Here is a 25,002-nt window from a genome sequence, read left to right as displayed (position 1 = left end):
GTGCAATAATCATCTCATTCTCATGTCATTACTGTTAGATATGTTCCTTATGTAACTTATATCTAAGTTACTTATTAGGATATATATTTCTAAGAATTGCCTCTATAGGGTTAAAATGCCTCCAGAAAATGCTTTTGCATATGATTCAAATTTTAAAGTGACGAAAGATGCCCCTACAATATAAAAGGCAACAAAAATATACTAAAAATATCTCTAAAGTGTCTATAGAGTAAAAGTGTTCTAGGCAATTTTAAAATGTCTCTACACTTTAGAATTACTGATTTTAGAGGGGACCTCTACGTACATGAGTTTTTTGTGTTAGTGATAAGCTAGTCTCAGTGTAAAATTATCACTTTAAGTTACTAGAAAAGCTGCAGACAATAGTTAGCCTAAAGTTTCAGTTACTACCTTTTTGTTTATTCTGTATTTGGGGAGATTAACCAAGTTCTAGTTTAATAGTTTTGTTATATGTTAGAATTCATAGGTTCTTTAAGTATCAATGATGCATGCATCCACTGCCATGCCACACTGTACCATGCTGTCTTAATTAATGATTGTTCATCCACTCACCTTACCTGTTCGACACCTTGGCCTAGCTATATGTACAGTTTTAGGATTAATACCTTGGCCTCATGGCCACTATGGACGCTGTCATGGCCTTCGATTTCTAGCTAGGCGTGGTGCTTGACGATGTTGTCTATTAGCTGGTTGAGAGTAGCACCAAAATCACAGAATTTGAGTGGGAGACAATACCTTGGCACTGATTAGAACCCTGGTGGATCTCGCTAGACTTTGTCGTCTTCCCCATGGTTGACAGTTGGCTTGGCTATGCCAACATTCGCGTGGAGCAAGGTGGGTGGCATAGGGCATGCGCAACTTCCAAAATATTTCAGAAATTAGCGAGGAAAAATCGATTTGGCCAAAACAGATGCAAAAACCACTCCACCGTTAGCATTTCCGGTACAAATTTCAGTTTCCATTTCTGACACCGAAAATTTCAAATACTGACTAAAATGGTTGCTAAAATTGGAAACGGCAGCCAGTACAGTTTGGAATTTATGTCCTTGTTTTATCCACGGATGGGCCCATTAGTCATTGTTTTGGCCGTTACGCTACATGGACACAAGTTATAACCCTACACCTTGATGCTACACACCTAGATCATTCCTATCACCAAATTCCCGACTGGGTTTCAGACTCTCACTCATATGTACTCAGCACCATACCGTGTCCTCGTCACGTTCAACGACCAGCCCAGCTACTGTCAGATGAGTGGAACCTATAGAATACATTTTGCGCAAGAGTATGGAGCTTAGAGATGAAGGTGTGAAGCGAGCTCTACTCCATGAGAGGAAGACGCGACTCTGATTTTTCATGCTGAGCACCATCGTCGTCAGCGTGGTACACTGGCTGGTGGGGGACATTCAATCTCAATAAAAAAAAAGCTTGCCTTGACTCAGAACCCCATTGGACATCTCAGAATTTATGCTATTCCCAACCAAGGATGGGATACTAGGCTTCACTAGTGTTCTGGGCTCGCACATCATCTTCTTCCACTTGGACATTGCAAGTGATGCCCTTGCCGCCATCAGGACATGGAAGATCTAGAACGTTACTCCGGTGGACCACTTCTTTCTATCCCACGTCAACATTCTTGGGACTCTAGTTCTTTAGCTTCTCCATGGGTGGTGGAGTATTATGTCTCCGACTCTGATGAAGGAGGAGAAGAAGAACAAGGTGATGATGATGATAATGATTATGATGAGCTTAGGGCAATGCTGCCAACATTGCAATGAGGTAAGTGGTAGTCATTTGCCACGGTGGAGTGAGTCATGGTCTGATGAAGATTTTGACCAAGAGAAGGATGCATTGATCCTAGTAATCAGCGCAAACTTAAATGTTATTGCGTTCATCGCTGAAGCAAATGCAGTTTTACTGCATGCAGCTGGTAGGGAGGCATACACGATTGACATCGAGACCAAACACGTCAAATAGTAGTTTGCTTGTGCCAACTACAACCATGTTTTTTCCTACCTATAGCTTATACACCGCAGGTATACCATACACATAAGCTAGTGAACATGTTTTTTAGGGTTTGGAACCATACATAACTTTTCTTATTTTTACTAGCTAGGAAGCAAAATATTTTTACTCTTAGTACTTAAAAAAAGCACACAGTACTTAACCTATCCTCAAGTTATAGTTTCTATCATATTTGTTTATTCTTTTTCTGTGGGGAGATTTACCAGGGGCCATATGTTGTGCATACAACATTTCTTTGTATGTAGACCAACTAATAAATATCACTGAAAATTCTAGAAACAACTATACATATTCTTCCAATAATATTACATATATTTCTAAAGCCCTCACCTCAAATTCATTATATTTTAGCCCTAAAAAAATCTAATAGTTTAAAGAGTATAAAATTGTCGGAATTTTTTCTTTCTTGCTCCCTATGTACGATGAATTTGAATATGAGACTTTCACATATATGGGTGTAATCGTCAGGGTTTTGGTCATCGAATACATCTATGAAGATGGTTACAACACAAGGACACAAGTTATAACCCTCCACCTTGACGCTATGCGCACATATGATTCCTATCACCAAGTTCCTAATTGAGACATGGACTCCGACTCAGGTCATGAGATGAAGGCTGTTTTTTTTCCTGGAGTGCAAGTCTTGTGTGGAGAAGAAGGATAAGACTGATAACGATCAGTATAAACATGTCGTGGTTAGTCCACAAGTGACTGGGTTTGTAGAGCATCCTAATTAACTCAATTTTGCTTCAAGCCGAGCTGGGTGTTTTCATAATCAACACAGAATCGAAAGAATACAAGCAGCTATCTTAGAGGACCAACTTCACCACTATATATCCCTACACGAGCTTCTATTTGCTTCCCTAAGCTAACGAGCTAGTTAAGTATTTATTTGTTTTTGTGTGTGCGCTCTGTGGTGTGTGCCGTATAGCCGAGAAAACAAAAAAAAAAGTGTGTTCCACCACCATAAAAGATAAAATGGGTGTTCTAAATTTTCCCCAAAAAGTAAATCAATCAAAACAAACCTTTTTTAGTTCATTCCATAATTTTCCACATAATATATTATTACGATGAAATTTTTGTATTTAGTGAACATAACAGTGATATATGTATGCATGTTTGCATGATGATAGATACTAATTAGCACTACTAAAAAAGGAATTTTCCAACTGGCCAAAACAGATTTTTGCATATGGGCCTTTGGCCCGTTTGTACCTAGGCATATGCGAATATCGCCATTTGTCCATGTGGGTAGCGCAACTGCATGCAAAAATAGGATTCTCGCATAATGTCACCTAAGCCAACCGCATGCAAAAATAGTTTCGGAAAAAAATAAAAATCTAAAAAAGAAAATAGCCCGAAACCCTAGCCGTCCCCACCACGCACCGGCCGCATCTACGTGTGATTATGGAGTTCGGAGACTAAGGAGTAAAGCAAGGTATACTCCATGAGAGGCAGCCGCAACTTCGATTTCATGCCGAGTGCCACCGGGCCAGCGCTGTGCACTGGCTAGCGGGGGACACCAGACAAATATACATTGATTTGTTATATAAGGAACTTCACCATCCTCTGAATTTTTTTTTTCAGTTTTCACCACTTTCACACAATGCCGAAAAAATTCCACTACGAGAAAGAATTTTTAAAAAATATGCTAAAAATGTCTCAAAAGTTTCTCTAGAGTAAAAGTGTTCTAGGCATTTTAAAAATGTCTCTAAAATGTGTCTCTACTTTTCAAAATTCTTGATTTTAGAGGGACCTCTACAAAAGTGCCTCTACATGAGTTTCTTTTGGAAGTGATAAGCTTGGGAGTATGTTCTTTACTACTAATAAGGAACCATATTACTTTTTCTGTAGAAAATTATCACTTTGTGTTATTATCACCTTGATGGTTGGGCCCATCATGCCTTTGTAAAGATCGTCATCTGGAGTACAGGCCGTCATACTTCAGCAACACCACCGTGGTCTCCGCCGCGGGGCGCCACGACGAGCTCCGCCCGCACTACGAGAAAGAATTTTAAAAAATATTCTAAAAATGTCTCAAAAGTTTCTCTAGAGTAAAAGTGTTCTAGGCATTTTTAAAATGTCTCTAAAATGTGTCTCTACTTTTCAAAATTCTTGATTTTAGAGGGACCTCTACAAAAGTGCCTCTACATGAGTTTCTTTTGGAAGTGATAAGCTTGGGAGTATGTTCTTTACTACTAATAAGGAACCATATTAGTTTTTCTGTAGAAAATTATCACTTTGCGTTATTATCACCTTGATGGTTGGGCCCATCATGCCTTGTAAAGATCGTCATCTGGAGTACAGGCCGTCATACTTCAGCAACACCGCCGTGGTCTCCGCCGCGGGGCGCCACGACGAGCTCCGCCAGCACTACGAGAAAGAATTTTAAAAAATATGCTAAAAATGTCTCAAAAGTTTCTCTAGAGTAAAAGTGTTCTAGGCATTTTTAAAATGTCTCTAAAATGTGTCTCTACTTTTCAAAACTCTTGATTTTAGAGGGACCTCTACAAAAGTGCCTCTACATGAGTTTCTTTTGGAAGTAACAAGATTGGGAGTATGTTCTTTACTACTAATAAGGAACCATATTAGATTTTTTGTAGAAAATTATCACTTTGCGTTATTATCACCTTGATGGTTGGGCCCATCATGCCTTTGTAAAGATCGTCATCTGGAGTACAGGCCGTCATACTTCAGCAACACCGCCGTGGTCTCCACCATGGGGGGCCACGACGAGCTCCACCCGCACCTGTTCCGCGTGGTGTTCGTCTCAAGCAACGCCACCACCAAGCGCTCCACTGCCTTCATCTACAACTCGGCGACGTTCCAGAGGATCAAGGTGGCAACGACCGAGATGCCATCGGTGATCGATGGCCGGCAGAATGTCCTCATCGGCCAAATCCTCTACTGGCACCTCATCTCGCACGGCATCGTCGTGTTCAACCTGGACACGAACGAGCTGCACGAGATCCTGGTGCCGGCCGACGCGCTCGACGACGTGCACGAGGCCAACCTGAGCATCGTCGTCCCCAAAAACGGCGGCACCGGCCTCATCGCAGTGTCCGGGTACATTCTCCAGCTCTGGACGCTGCACAACTACACCCTTGGCGCTTCCACCTGGGACCTGCACAAGATCGTGATGCTCGACCTATGTGTTGTATAGCGGGGAAAATAAAAAATGTGTGTTCCTCCACTATAAAAGATAAAATGGGTGTTGTCTAAATTTCATAAGAATGTAAATCACACAAAACAACCATAGTTTTCTACAGGAATAATTATTATGATGAATTTTGAGTTTTAAGTGAACATAAAGGTGATATGTATCTATGCTTGCAAGTTGAAATAAACTAATCGGGCTATTAATCCTCTACATGTACTGCTAGGTGGCAATGGTTGTGTGTGCTTTTGCATTTTGCATATTATGCACTTTACAGAGTAAGAAGCTCTATTTGCTAGGCGATTCATGGAAGCTGGTCCTTATTATTCAAAGGGTTTCAGACTTAGAAGAAGGCCTATCCGATTATATCAGTTCTCTCTTATATAATACTATATATACATACTCTTAATTTTATTTATGGTCTAATAACACCATCAAATATAATTTGAGCTATATACCATGTCTACTTCACACATGTCACCTCGTGACCTCAAGCAACCCACTGTGCTCGACTACGCCATCTACTGGCTGGTAGAGGGGAGGACCCAAATCATTGAATTTGAATCGGATACCAACACCCTAGCGCTACTTAGAACACCGGTGGACCTCCCGGACTTCCTCGTCTTCCCCATGGAAGACGGGTGGCTTGGCTACGCAGGCATGATGGGCCCAATCATCAGGGTTTTCGCCATCAAAGATATCTACGAAGACGGTGATGCCACCTGGACAAAAGTTACTGCTCTCCATCTCGATGCTATGCAGCCAAATCAATCATATCACCAAGTTCTTGATTCGGATCAGACTTCGACTCCGATGATGAGATGGAGGTTGTATTAATGCTGGCACAGAAGTTTGGTCCCAAGGAGAAGAAGGATAGCAACATCATTCCCTCGCACCCAGCAGTGATTAAAAGTGATAATGACGAGTATAACCATATCGTGATTAGGCCAAGAGTTATCGGGTTCATAGACGATCCCAACTCAATCTTAGTTCGAACTGAGCTGGGTGTATTCATGGTTGACATTGAATCGAATGAATACAAACAATTGAATCAGAGGATCAACTTCGCCACTGTATATCCCTACGTGAGCTTCTACACCACATGTATAAATCTGAGATATCTTTTTCCTTTTTCTTTTTTGCAGCAAGTAGTTAACGGGGCCTTGATGCATTAAGTGTATTGTGCTCTGTTGATTTCGTTTTGTTGAATAAATTTGCCTGTTCTAATTATTTGAGGTGTGAGGCAGCATATGATATATTATTTTCTGTTATATAATATTATATGTACGTACTCTTGTGTTCATATATGATTTGATAACTCCATGGAAAACTAGTTGAGCTGCTTGCTATGTCTATTTCACATGTGTCCCCTCACCCGCCCTTGCACCAACACAATACAAGTTAGTACCATATCGTAGTTACGTTCGCAACATACCTTGCTTCTACTTGGACGAGTGCAACTTATACCACATCAGCATGTGAGTCTGGAGCTCGTAGATGAAGGAGTGGTGGGAGATAAAGTACATGAAATGCAGCTGCGACTTTGGTTTCATGCCGAGCACCATCGTCGCTTGAGCCGTCCACTGGGTGGGTGGTAGGGAAGAGGACACAAATGGTTTCAGCATCAAGACACAAATTAATATGCATTGATTTGACATATGTGTGACTTCAGCTTCTTCTGTAAAAGAAATCTCAAGTTTTCACTTAATGTGTAAAGGCATTTTATTGACCTGTCGATGCAAACCATTAATTGGTTGGGAAGGGAGGACTCTCTCACCCAGCACCACAACGTGAACCCCATACCTAGATGCTACTTTACCAATGACGACAGCTGCAGCACCGCCATGAACTGCAGCTGCAATAGATCAGAACATGCCGGTGTTAGTGATTGTGACTGTCAATCAACGACGTACCACATCACTATTGTGTTCACGACTTACCCTACTTCTATCTAGATGACTGCAACATAGACCACATCTGCGTGCGAATCTAGAGCTCGTAGAAGAAAGCAATGTATACTCCATTAGAGGGCACAACTGCGACTTCAATTTCATACCGAGTGCCACCGTTGCCGGCGCCATCCATTGCCTGGTGGGGGACACTAGTGGTTTCGACATGAAGGGACAAATATACATTGTCTTGACATATACAGTACTTCACCATCTTCCAAAAAAGATTCTCTAGTTTTCACCATTTTCACATTATGCCAGAAATATGCCTCTACGATAAAGAATTAACAAAGTTAGCTAAAAATGTCTCTAAAGTGTCTCTAGAGTAAAAATGTTCAATGCAATTTTTAAAATGCCTCTAAAATGTGTCTCTACACTTTGAAACTCCTAATTTTAGAGGGCACCTCTACAAAAGTGCCTCTACATGAGTTTTTTTTGGAAGTGATAAGCTTGGGAGTATGTTCTTTACTACTAATAAGGAACCATATTAGTTTTTCAACAGAAAATTATCACTTTGCGTTATTAGAGAAAGTGCACACACTACTTACCCTAAAAGTTCCCGTTAGTGTCATATTTTATCATTTTTGTTTATTCTGTATTTGGGGAGATTCACCATGTTAATAAACTGCTCACAGTACTTAGCTTAAATCCTCTACTGGCACCTCATCTCCCATGGCATCATCACCTTCAACATCAAGACACACGAGCTGCACGAGATCCTGGTGCCCGCTGATGCCTTCGACAACGTTCACGAGCAACCTGAGCATCGTCGTCCCCAAGAACGGCAGCGTCGGCCTCACCGCCGTGTCCGGGTACACCCTCCAGCTATGGACGCTGCGCAACTACACCCATGGTGCTTCCACCTGGGACCTGCGCAAGATCGTGATGCTCGACCTGTCTGTAGTATAGCGGGGAAAAGAAACAATGTGTGTTCCTCCACTATAAAAGATAAAATGGGTGCTGTCTAAATTTTCCTACGAAAATGTAAATCACACAAAACAAACCTTTCTCAATGGATTTCATAATTTTCTACAGGAATAATGATTATGATGAATTTTGAGTTTTAAGTGAACATAAAGGTGATATATATCTATGTTTGCAAGTTGAAATAACCTAATCAGGCTATTAATCCTCTACATGTTCTGCTAGGTGGCAATGGTTGCAGAGGTGTGATGAAGCGAATAACCGAGATTTGGCTAAGCAAATAAGCTGGCTGGCTTTAAAAATTCCTTGAACTGGATGATATAAAGTTATCTGTTGTTGTTGATGGATGCTACCTGAATTACAAAGTAAGCAGCACTTTACTCTAACTAATATGTGTGCATTTGCACTTTACAAATTATGCACTTTTACAAAGTAAGAAGCTCTAAGTGCTAGGCGATTCATGGAAGCTGGCCGGTCCTTATTATGCAAGGGGTTTCAGACTTTGAAGAATGCCTATCCGATTATATCAGTATATATATGTCCTCTTGATTTTAGATACGATCTGTTAACACCATCAAATATAATTTGAGCTATATACCGTGTCTACTTTACATATGTCACCTCGTGACCTCAAGCAATCCACTGTGCTCGACTACGCCATCTACTAGCTGGTAGAGGGGAGGACCTAAATCATTGAATTTGAGTTGGACACCAACACCCTAGCGCTACTTAGAACACCGGTGGATCTCCCAGACTTCCTCATCTTCCCCATGGAAGACGGGCGGCTTGGCTACGCAGGCATGATGGGCCCAATCATCAAGGTTTTCTCCATCAAAGACATTTATGAAGATGGTTATGCCACCTGGATAGAAGTTACTGCTCTCCATCATGATGCTATGCAGCCAAATCAATCATTTCACCAAGTTCTTATTCGGATTCAGACTCCAACTCTGATGATGAGATGGAGGTTGTATTAATGCTGGCACGGAAGTTTGGTCCCAAGGAGAAGAAGGATAGCAACATCATTCCCTCGCTCCCACCAACGATTAAAAGTGATAACGATGAGTATAACTATGTCATGATTAGGCTAAGAGTTATCGGGTTCATAGACGATCCCAACTCAATCTTAGTTCGAACTGAGCTGGGTGTATTCATGTTTGACATTGAATTGAATGAATACGAACAATTGTCTCAGAGGATCAACTTCGCCGCTGTCTATCCCTACGTGAGCTTCTACACCACATGTATAAATCTGAGATATCTTTTTTTTTTTGCAGCAAGTACAAACACTATATGTTTTTCACATGGTCAATAGTTAACGGGCCCTGAAGCATTAAGTGTATTGTGCTTTGTTGATTTCATTTTGTTGAATAAATTTGCTTGTTCTAATTATTTGAGGTGTGAGGCAGCATATGATATATTATTCTCTGTTCTATAATATTATATGTATGTACTCTTGTGTTCATATATGATCTGTTAACTCCATGGAAAACTAGTTGAGCTGCATGCCATGTCTATTTCACACGTGTTCCCTCACCCGCCCTTGCACCAACACAGTACAAGTAAGTACCATATCGTAGTTACGTTCGCAACTTACCTTGGATCTATCCGGACGAGTGCAACTTATACCGCATCAGCACGTGAGTCTGTAGCTCGGAGATGAAGGAGTGGTGGGAGATGAAGTACATGAAATGCAGCTTCGACTATAGTTTCATGCCGAGAACCATCGTCGCTAGAGCCGTCCACTGGGTGGGTGGTAGGGAAGGGGACACAAATGGTTTCTGCATCAAGACACAAATTAATATGCATTGATTTGACATATATGTGACTTCAGCTTCCTCTGTAAAAGAAATGCTTTTTCCATGCATTAGCAACACAACATCATTTCACTATGTCATATTTTTTTTTTAAAAAAATATTTACATCAAGTAGATGGAAAAATTATTTTCTGGAACAACAGTAAATGTGTGGACTGATCGACATTAGGATTAGTTTTTATAATTGATAACTGATGATAGTTATGTATATCTTATTACACAAGAATCAATAAGATTGGGCCTACATTCAGGATTTCTCCGCATGGCTAGCTACTAACCAGGCTATCGCATATTCAGTAGTTAAACTGTCAGGTATGTTGTAAACTCGTTTAATTAATAAACCTATATTGTCATGTGTTTTTTACCTGCATTAACTTTCGTATGTGTACTTTGACATGCGATCAGCCTGTGGTATACTAGCAGCATTTCAATATCTCATATTTTTTTAAGAAATATTTACATGAAAGTAGATGGAGAAATTATTTTGTGCCACAAACAGTAAATGTGTGAACTTTGGGATCAATTGTTATAACTGATATACATGATGTTAGTTATATATCTTATTTCACAGGCATCAAGATTGAGCGTGGCTGTCTTCTCATCAGGCCATCTGATTGAAGCAAAATAAATTGATCGATTTTCCTTAGCAGTGTGATCGAGTTACGCATCTGTCCAGCGTGTACGTCAGGCATATATCTAGCCAGTGTGATTGTTCGGGAGTCTGATGATGTTCACCTGCATTTAATTATGTATACAATGAGATGTGATCAGCTTATGGCATACTGGCAACTGTGTTTACCTCTGCAGTAACTACGATAATGCTGGATTGTTTATATCTTCAGCTAGTAAAAGAGCCGTATAGACCATAAAATGCATTTTTGTGGAGTATATTGTATATATATAGAGATCTTGTCCTTTATATACGGCTGGTACAAGATAACGTACACAGTTTTATATCTTGCGACTGCTTAGCTTATCACCTAACAATGCTAATAAGCATCCAAACAGATATCCCTTTCCAGCAGTCCGTCGTTCAATTACTCGATCTCATACCGTTATTATATAGCAAATGTTATTACAGGATATAATTTGCTGGTGGGTATTGAAAAAGGTGCCACGGCTGAAGGATATCTTCAGAATGCTGTTACTTTTATTGGAGGATGTCGTAACCATTATTTTATTATTCCTGATCCAACTAAAGAGAGAAACTACGTTGAAAAGATGAATTTGCCCTTGAGGAAGCACAGGTTACTCAGCTTGGTTTGTTTGAATATACCATGCCATCTCTACTCGATCCGATCCCCTCCAAAACCTTAGGTCGGCGGCCATGAGTATATCTCATAACTTTTTTAAATTTTCAAAAAAAAAATTAAAATGTTTATTTTGCAACTCTCAATCTGCCGTAAACCAAGTACATTACTACCACATATTGTATTTCTTCTTTACTCAGTCCTAGGTTACAAACCTGTGGCCGGAGAGGCATTCTTGTTTTTTTTTAAAAATATCTCTCTAATTGGACTAGAAATAATAAAATAATGGTTGTAGTATCTTCCGACAAATTACAAGTATTTGCGATGTCCACTACCAAATTACAAAAATTCGAGTATCCTATATAAAATTTTGCCTAATTATGCCCATACAAAATGGCAGGATATTACCACCGTATATATCTAGCTGAAACTAAAATCACCTCGGGCACGTAGATTAGCAGAAACTAAAAATTTCTAGAACGTTCTTCTACCGGTTGATAGAACCATGCACATTTCCGTATCCCCAATTCTCCATATACAGCCAAGTCAGTCACATGTAATGTAAGAACACTTGAGCAGTTGAGAAAAGGATTGGAAAAAAGTGAAATAGATAGATAAACGCACAATTGCTGCGTCATCGCATGGCATGGCGCTAGCAGCCTTGCCGTCCTCGTCACCCACGGCCAGGACGAATGCTAGTGCTTTCGGCGTCAGACTGTCTCGCGTCTCTCTCTCGCCATGGCGCGCGTCACGGCACCCATCACTCTCGTCCTCTTGATTTATATCCATCTCTGTGCTCTTCACTTCACCCTCACCAAACTCGATCGCTTTCCAGCAACTATCACTCGTCGGATCGAGTTCGTTGTCATCTGAGCTAGCCCCTGATCACCATGGCCGAGATCAATGTTGTTCTGTCGATGTTGTTGACGGCGAGAAGGAGCAGCAGCAGCAGCAGCAGGAGAAGGAGCTGCAGCTGGCTGACCTGCCCAACGACGCCTTGCGGAGCATCCTGCTCCGCCTCCCGTCGGAAAAATGTCTCTAAAGTTTCCCTAGAGTAAAAGTGTTAGGCATTTTTAAAATGTCTCTAAAATGTGTCTCTACACTTTGAAACTCCTGATTTTTTGAGGGGACCTCTACAAAAGTGCCTCCACATGAGTTTCTTTTGGAAATAATAAGCTTGGGAGTATGTTCTTTACTACTAATAAGGACCCATATTAGTTTTTCAGCAGAAAATTATCACTTTGTGTTATTAAAAAAAACTGCACACGGTACTTACCCTAAAAATTCCCGTTAGTGTCAAATTTTATCATATTTGTTTTTTCTATATTTGGGGAGATTCACCATGTTAATAAGAAAAACAGCTCACGGTACTTAGCTTAAATCCTCTATTAGCACCTCATCTCCCACAGCATCATCGCCTTCAAACTCAAGATACACGAGCTGCACTAGATCCTGGTGCCCGCTCATGCCTTCGACGATGTTCCCGAGGCCAACCTGAGCATCGTCATCCCAAAAACGGCGGCGTCAGCCTTACCGCCATGTCCGGGTATGTCCTCTAGCTCTGGACGCTGCGCAACTACACCCATGGCGCATCCATCAGGGACATGCGCAAGATCGTGATGCTCGACCTGTGTGTTGTATAGCGGGGAAAAGAAAAAAATGTGTGTTCTTCCACTATAAAAAATAACATAGGTGCTGTCTAAATTTTCCTAAGAAAATGTAAATCGAACAAAACAAAACCTTTTTCAATGGATGCCATAATTTTGTACACGAATAATTATTATGATGAATTTTGAGTATTAAGTGAACATAAAGGTCATATGTATCTATGCTTGCAAGTTGAAATAATCTAATCGGGCTATTAATCCTCTATATGTTCTGCTAGGTGGCAATTGTTGTAGAGGTGGTGAAGCCAATAACCGTGATTTGGCTAAGCAAATAAGCAGTCTGGCTTCAAAAATTTATTGAACTGCATGATTTCAAGTTCTGTTGTTGTTGATGGATGCTACCTGAATTACAAAGTAAGAAGCACTTTACTCTAATTAATATGTGTGCTTTTGCATTTTACATATTATGCACTTTACAAAGTAAGAAGCACTATGTGCTAGGCGATTCATGGAAGCTGGTCCTCATTATGCAAAGGGTTTCAGACTTTTAAGAAGGCCTATCTGATTAGATCAGTTCTCTCTTATATAATACTATATATACATACTCTCGATTTTATATATGATATGTTAACACCATCAAATATAATTTGAGCTACATGCCGTGTCTACTTCACACATGTCACCTCGTGACCTCAAGCAATCCGTTGTGCTCAACTACGGCATCTACTGGCAGGTAGAGGGGAGGACCCAAATTGTTGAATTTGAGTTGGATACCAACACCCTAGCGCTACTTAGAACACCGGTCGATCTCCCAGACTTCCTCGTCTTGCCCATGGAAGACGGGCGGCTTGGCTATGCAGGCATGACGGGCCCAATCATCATGGTTTTCGCGAAGATGGATATGCCACCTCCATCTCGATGCTATGTGGGCAAATCAATCATATCACCAAGTTCTTGATACGGACTCCCACAATGAGATGGAGGTTGTATTAATGTTGGCACGGATGATTGGTCCCAAGGAGAAGAAGGATAGCAACATCATTCCCTCACACCCACGAGCAATTAAAAGTGATAATGGCGAGTATAACCATGTCGTTATTAGGCTAAGAGTTATTGGATTCATAGACGATCCCAACTCAATCTTAGTTCGAACAGAGCTGAGTGTATTCATGGTTGACATTGAATCGAATGGGTACCAACAATTGTCTTGGAGGATCAACTTTGCCACTGTCTATCCCTACGTGAGCTTCTATAGCACAGGTATAAATATCAGATACCAATTTTCTTTTTCTTTTTTGCAGCAAGTACAAACACTATATGTTTTTCACATGCACAGTAGTTAACGGGGCCTGATGCATTAAGTGTATTGTGCTCTGTTGATTTCGTTTTGTTGAATGAATTTGCTTGTTCTAATTATTTGAGGTGTGAGGCAGCATATATATTATTCTCTCTTATATAATATTATATGTACAAACTCTTGAGTTTATATATGATTTCTTAACTCCATGAAAAACTAGTTGAGCTGCATGCCATGTCTATTTCACACATGTCCCCTCAACCGCCGTTGCACCAACACAATACAAGTTAGAACCATATCATAGTTACGTTCTGTTAACGACCAAATTTGGTAATCTAAGTATCGGAGATGAAGAAGAAATCAAAACGGAGTTCGAGATGGAGATCGTTCCGGAGACAGAGTAAGGATCGGCTGGAGTCCGAATCGGCTGCGACTAGGATCGGCAGAGTCCAAGTTGGACAGGGTTAGCCGATCGGGCCAGATCCGACAATATGACAAGGGATACGTTGTCGGGTCGAGTTAATGAGCTTCATGAGGATTACCATGCATGGATAGAGTCCTGAGAAGGCAATTGTATCTATTAATTATGATATTTTATGTAATTTCCTTAGAGATATGTTTGGGCAAAAGTCTGCCGCAAAGAGTTTGTTAGAGATAAGAGTTGTATCCGATATGGACATATTTTGTAATCTCGGGTATAAAGAGACCCCGAGCCTCATGTAATCAAACTAGCACACGTTCAATACAATCTCGGCGCATCGCCACCCTTTTACTTTTGTTTTGTTTCGATGAGTTCTTGCTTTCGGGTTGAGCTGCATCGGTTTCGATATTCAACAAGAGGTAAAACTTGTTATGACGGCTTGGGTTCTCGGGATTAGTGCTTCCATCTTTATGATACTCTAATCTTGTTTATGTAATTCATCGAGTTTTCATATATCTTACATAATCTCTGGCAATGTCGCTATCTAATCATCAATCGGCTAACGTCTGCTACTAGAAGGCAGCCGATTAGGTTAAATACCGATATTGACTTAGATTATATAAGATATCTACCACTCTATGAAGCATCCAACGGCTTGATTGTCTAGATATTGTCCTTCTTTTCATACTTATAGCTGCATCAGTTGAGTTTGATCTTATGAGTCGTGATTAGAATCTCAATCTCTAGCCTGTCTTTGATTCCCGATTAGGGTAGCATCGGGGTTTCAGCCGATCTTACCTGATTTAACTATAGTTATTCTATATGCTTGATTGACATGTTAAATCTGCCCTTTATATTAAGATCTTGTTGCATTTAAGTATATTATGCTTTTGTTTAGTATATTCTATTTGCTTTAATATCTTAATATAGAGTGGTATCGGAGTATTAGCCGATACATGCTAGATCTATCTAACCGGCTATGCTATGAACATATATAGTCTTGTTGTTAATATATATTTCGATCTAAGTGATTTATACTATCTCGGCATGGCGACCGATCTATCCCAATCACTTGATTTAAGTATATATCGACATAAGGATTATATATTGTTAATATCTACAGCCGATCGAGTAGATTTAGTTCTTTCTTACTTATTCACGATTGCCGATCGATCTATAGATGACATCGGCTCAGAGATAAATGATATGTCATCGGCAACTAGCCAATCGGCTGTCGTTTATGGATTTAACCGCGGTTTCTTTGTCTTTGTTTCTTGTTGATTGCAGGATCAAATCAACTAGCACGCTCATACACCTAAAGGCAAGCTTTTGGACCTGCACTGGAGTTAAGCAGATCTCCCAGGCCTCGTGTTTTTACATCAACACATTCGCAACTTACCATGCTTCTACCCGGACAAGTGGAACTTATACCGCATCAGCACGTGAGTCTGGAGCTCGGATATGAAGGAGTGCTGGTGGGTGGTGGGAGATAAAGTACATGAAATGCGGCAGCGACTTTGATTTCATGTCGAGCACCATAGTCACTTGAGCCGTCCACTGGGTGGGTGGTAGGGAAGGGGACACAAATGGTTTCAGCATCAAGACACAAATTAATATGCATTGATTTGACATATATGAGACTTCAGCTTCTTCTGAAAATAAAATCTCAAGTTTTCACTTAATGTGTAAAGGAATTTTATTGACCTGGTGATGCAAACCATTAATTGGTTGGAAGGGGAGATCTCTGGTTTCGGATTTTCTCACCACCGCCAGGACGTAATCCCCATGCCCGGAAGTTACTTCACCAATGATGACAGTTACCACACCGCCATGATCGGCAGCTGCAATAGCCCAGAACATGCCGGAACCGATGATTGTGACTGCCAATCAATGAAGTTCCACATCACTATTGCGTTAACGACTTACCCTACTTCTGTCTGGATGACTGCAACGTAGACCACATATGCGTGTGAGTCTGGAGCTCCTAGACAAAGGAGTAGAGCAAGGTATACTCCATCAGAGGCTGCAGCTGCAACTTTGATTTCATGACGAGTGCCACCGTTGTTGGCGCCGTCAACTGTCTGGTGTGGGACACCAGTTGTTTCAACATCAAGGGACAAATATACATTGATTTGTCATATATGGTACTTCACCATCTTCCAAAAAAAATCTGTAGTTTTCTCCATTTCCACATTATGCCGAAAAGATGCCTCTACGATAAAGAACTAAAAAGTTTGCTAAAAATGTCTCTAAAGTATATCCGGAGTTAAAATGTTCTATACAATTTTTCAATTCAACCTTAATACGAAAAAGCTCGCCTTGATTCAGATTCTAGTGGACATCTTGGAATTCATGTTGTTCCCAACCAAGGATGGGAAACTAGGGTTCACTATTGTGCTGGGCTCGCATGGATATTGCCGATGATACCATTGTTGTGGGCAGGACATGGAATATCCTAAGCATTATTCCAATGGACCACTACTTTCCACCCCCACGCCAACATTCTTGGGACTTGTGGTTTTTTAGCTTCTCCTTGGGTAGTGGACTATTACGTCTACAACTCTGATGATGGAGAAGAAGATCGTGATGATGATGACTATGGTGATAAGACTAGAGCAATTTCTCCAATAATGCAGCACAACAACGAGGCTAGTGGCAGTCAATCCCCGTGGTGGAGTGACTTATGGTGTGATAAAGATTTTCACCAGGATAACGATGCACCGATCCCAGTAATAAGCGCAAATGTAAATGTTATTGGCTTCGTTGAGGAAGCAAATGCAGTTTTACTGCATGCAGCTGGTAGAGGGGTGCACGTAATTGACATTGAGACGAAAGACACCCAGAGAGTGGCTGCTTGTGCTTACTACAGCCACGTTTTTGCCTACATCAGCTTCAACACTGCAGGTATACCATAAACACAAGCTAGCGAGCATGTTCTTTATGGATAAGAACCACATATGTTTATCATTCCTTAGTGCTATGCGCCCAACCCATTCCTATCACCAAGTTCCTGATTAGGATTCAGACTCGAATATAGATCATGAGATGGTCGCTGTTTTGATGCTGGAAAAAACCAAGTTTTGTGCCTAGGAAAAGAAGAATAGAACCCACAACCTCGCATCTAATGGATAACGATGAGTACAAACATGTCGTGATGAGGGCCATACGTGATTGGGTTTATAGAGCATCCGAACTCAATTTTGGTTCAAACCAAGCTAGGTGTCTTAATAATCACGAAATTGAAGTATTACAAGCATCTATCTCAAAGGACCAACATCTCTACTGTATATATCCCTACATGAGTGTCTCACCTAAGCTAATGAGCTACGGAATGCGTTTTTTTGTTTGTGTGTGTCTTGTGTGTGTTTGTGCGAGCACTGTGCTGTGTGTGTCGTATAGCGGCGAGAATAGAAAAATGTGTGTTTCTCAGCCAAGAGAGATAAAATGGGCGCGGTCAAAATTTTCCTTAAAATAACATAATTGTAGCACCCGTTCCGTCGTGGCGCCTAGTGGGAAAACCATCTCTTAAAAATCCTAAATGCGAAAATTGTCTCCTTGTTTGTTGTCCAGTGTCCGTGCCATTCCAGATCTCAATTCCCCAATCCATCGTCGAAATCCAAACCCTAATCTCAAATCCGTCCCAAATCAAATCCTCTCGAAAAGTCTATTTTGCCTCCCTCGAGTTCGTGGGCCGATCTCTTCTCCCCGACCCATTTCCTCCTCAGCCCAACTCTCCTCTCCCCTCCATCCTTGCCCGCACGTGTGAGGCACATGCGCCGCTCGGGCGCTGAGCGAGAGTGAGAGCTCGCTCTCTCTCTTTCTCTTCTCCCTCCCTCTCTGCTCTCGTTGCCGCTTCCCGCCGACGCCACTCAAATCGCCACGCCACCCGTTGCGTCCCACGCGCGCGCGCCGTGGTGGCCGACCGGCAAGTCGCCGCCGCCGTCAGCGCCTGCCACACCTGAGCCCGCGTCTGCTGCCCTGTAGCCGCGCCCTTCCAAACCGCCCCGCCGTCATCGCCGTTGTCATCGACCCGGCCCCGCCACTCCGCGCGCTAGCTTCTAAGGGATGGAGGAAGAGCTCCTCCTCCTCCTGCCTCGTCACCCTCTCTCCCTCCTTTTCCCAAAGAAGCAAGGGGCAAGCCCCCTTTCTTTCTTCCTTTTTCCCTTTTCTCTTCCACCGCCAGCGTCATCCTCCCTGTCACCGTTTTGGCCGCTAGCCAGGGCGCCAGCTCGCTGGCTTGACTGCCCAAGGTCGGTTTCCGAACTGACATAGCCGCCCTATAAACCCGAGCCCCTCCCCCAAACCCATCTCCCTCGCTTTCGCCTTCCGCCATTGTCGCCTCGCCCCGTGCCCTGTTCACCGTCGCCCTTCGCCGTCGCGTGCGCTGGAGGAGCCGGTGCGCGCTAGGATCGGAAGGGGACTTCGGGCGCTCGTCTTCTTCCTCTTCCCCGACCCGAGGCTGGAGAGATCACTCCCATGCCGTCGGCCTCTCGTCACAACGCCCCGTCTCGTCTCGGTAGAACACCTCCCCGTTCTCACTCCTCGCTCTTCCTCCTCCCCTTAGACTCGAGCAGTAGCTTGTGTAGTCTCCCCGTAGCTAGCCTGCGACACCCCGACCGCTGCCGCTGCTCGCAGTAGGCTCGCCGCCGTCACCGCCGCGCTCAGTAATAGCCGCCCGTCGCCGGCCTTCCTCGGCGATGTTCCGTCCAATCCGACGCTAGAAACGGATTCCCGGAGTCGCGTAGATGCTCTAGCTCGCCCGAATCGATCTCCCATCATGCCGTTGCCGATTTCCCCCTTTCTCGCCGCCAGTTGCCGCCGCCGCAATCCGCAGCCCCCTCCGGCGAATCCGAGCCGTTGGCTCGCTCCATCTCATTTCCCCTTGTCATTCCGGTGTACACCCCGTCGCCCTCGTCGTCACACGGCATCCCGGAGAAACCGCCGCCGCCCGCCGTCCATTCGCGGCCGGCGCCTTCGTCTTCCTCCCGCCGGCCCGCGTGGCAGCCACGAAGGCGCCACGTCGGCGCTAGCTCGGCCGGACCGGGTCAAGCCGACCCTGGTCAGCCGCTCCCTCCGTCCCCGCTCGCGTGCGCGCGGCCCACAGAGAGCCGAGAGGCTGCGCGTGGGCCACTTGCGCGCCGCGTCCACCGCAAGCCAGACGCGTGCACCGCACCGACCATAACCCTAGCACCGCGCCGCATGCACCTCGCTCATGGTGAGCCGAGCCGCCGACAAGTGGGTCCCACTCGGGACCACGCGAGGTGGACCCGGCCCACCGGTTCCCCTCCCTCTCTCCCCGCGCGTGCCTTTGGGCCTCCTTCTCGGGCGGGCCGGCCCATTAGCTCGGCCGAGCCGCGCCCCTTCTCTCGGGCCGCACCCTAGCCGCCCGAGGGAAGTCTGTTCCTCCTCCCTCTTCTTTTCTTTTTCAACGGGTTTAATTAAATCCTTTTTCCTTTAGACCAAAAATCCAATAATCTTAGAAATTCAATATTTTCTCAACCGTACATCTGTTTGACTCCGTTCAACTTCCAAAAATCCTCAAATCTCGAGATCTACCCAATGGCACGCTTAGAGGACAATAATAGGGCTTTAATTTCACCGTTTGTTGAGTCGTCTCGTTCACGTGTAGCTTCGGAGCCCGAAGACCCGGAGTGTGCGGATTTCGAGGATCAAGCTCAAGATCTCGAGCAAGGCAAGTCACCTTTGATCATCTTGCACCTATAATTTAAATCTAAGTATTTCTTTTCCGCAAATAATGCATGGATAGGATTAACACAAGAAATTTGGCCGCGGCTTGCGAGATAGCCTACCGGCCCCAATCCTAATTGCGGCAATTACCCTCCTTGAATTATTGAACACTTAAACCTCCTTTGTCGACTGTTGTACTTCGATGTACGGGCCTTCGGGCACGCACGTCGGAGTCCTCCCCTCAAATTTAAAATATCCAACGATTGGTAAAACTTGGGTTTTACAAAAGACTTGGAAAAACCCGACGCCTGGGTCGGTGCTTGCGAACTAAATGAATTTCCAAAAATCGCAGACCGGGGGACGTGCCGGGAGCACGGTTTCCCGCTCTTGCACTTAAGGACCGATTCCTTTGGAATTTCATCTAAACATATAGCAAGTACGACCACATGGGTGGAATGGGACACCCCTGGCTGAGTAATTAGCTAATCAGGGGAGCCTTGATACCGGGAGACAAGTGGATTCACCAGGGTGGTGTCGGGGAGGACCCCTGGGCTTCCTGGCACATTATGGTCTGGGACCTAACCTGTTGTTGGTCTGGGACCCCTCTCGTCGGCATATGGTAAACCTGTGTCGGCTCTCGAAATGCCTTGTCATGAAAGCCTTAAGGTCACCAGGTGTGGCTGTTCTCCACGGGCTGGGTGATCCGGGTTAGTAATGTCGTGTGGGTAAAGTGTGCCCCCTCTGCAGAGGTTATTAAACTGTTCGAACAGCCGTGCCCACGGTCATGGGTGGATGTAAGGTGATTCCTTAGCGTAGTTTTGTTCGACTACTGCTTTGTGAAATTGCTGTTGGGAATTTGAGTTCGATGTTTGGAACATCTGTAGCTGACGGGATCAGCTAGGCCCGGGTGGCCGTTTGAAAGTTGTGGCCGGGTGCCAATCTTGAATCAATCAAAGACTGATACATTGCACATACTCCGACCGGACGAGATGCACTGTCTCATCCGTGTCGTTTGAGAAGCACTCACTTAGTTGTTTTAAAAAGCAGTTTAACCAAAAATCAATTGTAAAAACAACAGCCTTTCCTTTGAAGCCTTCATTAAATACATAATTCCCATGACTTGCTGAGTACTCCTGTACTCACCCTTGCTCTATATAAATAATTCCCCCCCCAATGGCTGAAGAAGATGAGATGGACCCCGCTGATGAGGAGTTCTTCCAAGAGAAAGTCAGCTATGATGAGTTTTAGGGTTTCGATTTGGTTCCCAAGTCGCGCCTGTGATGTTAGGTCCAAATCTTGGCTTCCGCTTTCCTCTCTTGTAATGCAGTTGTGAGCTCGGGGTCTGTCCGTAGCCCAACATGACTGTACTCCTACTCTATAATAAAGAGACCTCTATTGCTGTGATATTCTGTCTTTCTGTGATACCAGCTCTATTTCCTGGGACTGGTATCGGTTAACAGGTTAATTTGGAGCATCACGGGCTGGTTCCGTTCGGGGCTAGTTCAGGGCGTGACAATAATTCACTCAAAGAAAATGTTTTTAATGGATTCCTTAATTTTATTATTATGTAATAAGTGAACTTAAAAGTGATATGTATGCTTGAATGATGATAGGTCCTAATCAGGATTTAGCCTAAGGTTATTGTTTGTTCTATATTTGGGGAGAATTTGTCGATCTTTAAGTACTCTATAAACATGTTATATATATTTCTTTAATATAACTGTTCTCAAGCATGTTCCGCAACCTCTATGTTCCCACTTTTTCTAATGCAAAATATGCCGAGATACAGAACCAAGAATTTAATATAGTGATTTTACATATTGTAATGCTAATATATCTTTGCATGAGATTAATTGAAGAAAGTCTGACTCCGAGATGTTAGATATCAAACTTTAACAGATCTATATCTGTCAATTGTACACTCCCAAATATATAGATTTTCTGCAGTTTTGTATTCTGCTGATTTTATACCTTATGTAATGATCATTGTTGACAATTAATTGCAGCTGGGAAAACAGTAATCAGTGATCCAACATTCCCTAATCAGTTGAACAACCATGCATCAGGTTTTAAATTCTTACAGTCATTTACTAATAATTATGATATCTATCGAATAATAGTCATCTACACAAATTAACTGGTATCATGAACATAAATGTTTCATATGATTTTTGTTTTCTCGTTCATCTTGTCCTTTCTTGTAGAGGAGGGGAGGAATTGATGCTGCAAGTGATGATGGGCGGCACACAGATGTTAAGTGGTGGCATTGCTAGGTTTTGCTAACCAAAGGCTTTTCACTTTTACAGAGTTATAAATACATGTGTAGTATTAATATTTAGCTAATTCAGAAATGTTAAAGCAAATTTATGTTTTGCAATCTTACTGTTATTAATTCAAGATGAACTGCTTGATTTGTTCCTGAAAGTAATTTTATTGTTATATATAACTCTTCTGTTATGGCTAACTAGCATCCCAAAAATGTATCAGAGCCTTGTCCTGTAAAAAGCTTAAGTTTGTTTTATTTCTGAATGTTTAATTTCCAACATTTACTTTGATAATTTTGGTATATGATTGAACTTACATTAGTTACTTGAATATTCGTGCCTCCTGATGTTCCTTGGGCTGTTCTACGCATGTAACTGAACAATGATATCATGGAATTAATGTAGGCAGTCTGTTTTTTTATGTCTACCTATATGTAATTTGATAGGGAGCGATTACCTTCTTTGTTCTAGCAGTTCATAATTACATGCTTCTACCTCTTTCATATTAGTGATTAAATTGCAGTGCGAAAAATAGCTAGTAATTAACTGCACATGAGTACTTTTATGTTGGATATATGTTGAAAATAAAATGGGTGTCTTCAGGCCTTGAAGTTTGTTAGTTCTTAATTTGGCAATATATTATTTTTTTAAAAAAAATGGATATACTTGTGTGAGCTAATGGTTTAATTTTGACAAATGCTTTATTCAATGTTGACAAATGCAGGTGCTAAAGCAATTTACAGCCCGTCAACATTCTCTGATCTGGAGAACAGCACCACACCAGCAGGTCATTGCCTTTAATTAATTAATAAGTATGATGAACCTATCGAATTTATGAAGTCGATCGTCTCATTCTTACAATATATATATTCTAGATGCATGTTCGTTTGCTTGAGGGTGTTATTAAATTCATGGCACATGTAGCTTTTGATAATACTAGCTCTTTTGACAAACAATTCTAAAATGACATACTTCCTAAAATGACAACATTTCTTTTATTGGACAAGGGTGCTGAGAGTCGCTAGTCTGATCCGCTAGTCGGTGCTTCTATTTTATGGAGACAGATGCTTCTAATCTATGCCGTGCACTTGTATCCGTCTATGACATGAGATAGAAAGGTGCCCTGAGGGTGGTCTCTTTAAGCAGATGGAAGAATTTGTGCAAAACTATTTTATCTCTTGTACTGTATAAAATGGTTGATTGTTTAGCTACCAATGAATGTAGTGCGATGTCTTTCGACCCACCTATATAACTGAACTGGACTTTAGGTACTTTCCTGAGCTGGTGGTTAATCGAAGCTTCAGTTAAATATTAAAAAGAACTGCTATATATAGCCTAGAAAACTCCCTGCCTCTTCCCCAAGATTTTGTTTGTAATTCCTCCCTCTGGTTGATTGAAGTCACTCTTCTTCGCTGAATATATTATTTTTTCACAATTTATTACAGTAATGTAATATAGCAGCTTTAAAAATATTTGCGAATAATATTTCCAAATCGCCCTGGCAGAGCAACACTATGTGGTTCTCTGAACAGCCGAGCAATACCACGAGTCCTGGACGCTCTCGCCACGCTGCTACATGATAACGCATCCATCCAACCTCCGCCTTTTCATGAAAATATCTAAAATACAAACGAGTCACTGGAATCAAATCAATCAACAAATTAATCAAGTGAAGCGAATCAGGAGCTTGGTCAGCGCAATGCGTGCATGTCATAATATGTTGGTCTCTTCATACAACATACCGGCATGGGTATGGGTTACCTATTTATTTGACTTACAAGTGGGTTCACAAGTTAGCCACTTAATTACACTCTTACAGCCAATCACAATATGATGCTTCATTATGTATGCTTGTCACATGGCGATTCATACATATTTACACGAATATTTATAAAACCAATATGTTCCTACAAAATGGCACAAAACACCGTATATTTGAATTTTAAACTCCTTCGCTTAGTGAAATGTAACAATTTGATATGAGAGAAGTCAATCGTGGAGAAAATCCAAGCTAAGAATTCAACGATTCAACCATCCAGGCATAGGCCCCAAGGATAAAATCAAGCTGATGGTCACTGAATTGGTTGGATGGAAGCTAACCATTAAGAAGTCGGTTGCGAATTAATCTGCATGAGAGGAAGTGGTGGGATCTGGGGCTTCATTTTAGCCAACTCGCCCATAATCACTGTGCTCTCTCTCAAAGTGTATGATTGACCTCCCTCTCCTTATGCCTCACTAGCAACTAGCAAGGTCGTGAGTGATGGATGACCACAATGTCAACTATTGTGATGAAGGTCGCGGGCTATAGTCCACCACGACGCATCACGCCACAAGGGGAAAGAATTGGGGAAGGAATTCCCTAGGCATCTCTCCCGGTCAAGGATATGTGCTCTTCCGCTCCTTCTTCACCCATAATTTTGTGTATCATGTAACCCAAGCTCTATGTGTCATCCGGGTTTTTTTTTCTTCCTCATGGGAATTCTCTTTGGGTGGACTGCCCTGATCAATTTGATGGTGGGTCCTCATAATTGGAAGCTTAAGTGTGATATGTATATTTCCTTATTCGTGGGATATATTTTGATATC

At 42.4% G+C, this 25,002-nt stretch overlaps 2 pseudogenes; both read left to right on the top strand.

The window, feature by feature from the left end:
- The first annotated feature begins 1,208 nt into the window (after nucleotides 1–1,208).
- Nucleotides 1,209–2,040, top strand: LOC136353698 (uncharacterized; annotated as a pseudogene).
- A 5,781-nt stretch (nucleotides 2,041–7,821) lies between these two features.
- On the top strand, nucleotides 7,822–23,218 carry LOC136353697 (uncharacterized; annotated as a pseudogene).
- The last annotated feature ends 1,784 nt before the right edge of the window (nucleotides 23,219–25,002 follow it).

Source organism: Oryza sativa, chromosome 10 (genome assembly GCF_034140825.1).
Source record: "Oryza sativa Japonica Group chromosome 10, ASM3414082v1".
In the NCBI taxonomy this organism is placed as follows: domain Eukaryota; kingdom Viridiplantae; phylum Streptophyta; class Magnoliopsida; order Poales; family Poaceae; genus Oryza; species Oryza sativa.
This window is presented reverse-complemented; position numbering and strand designations above follow the sequence as displayed.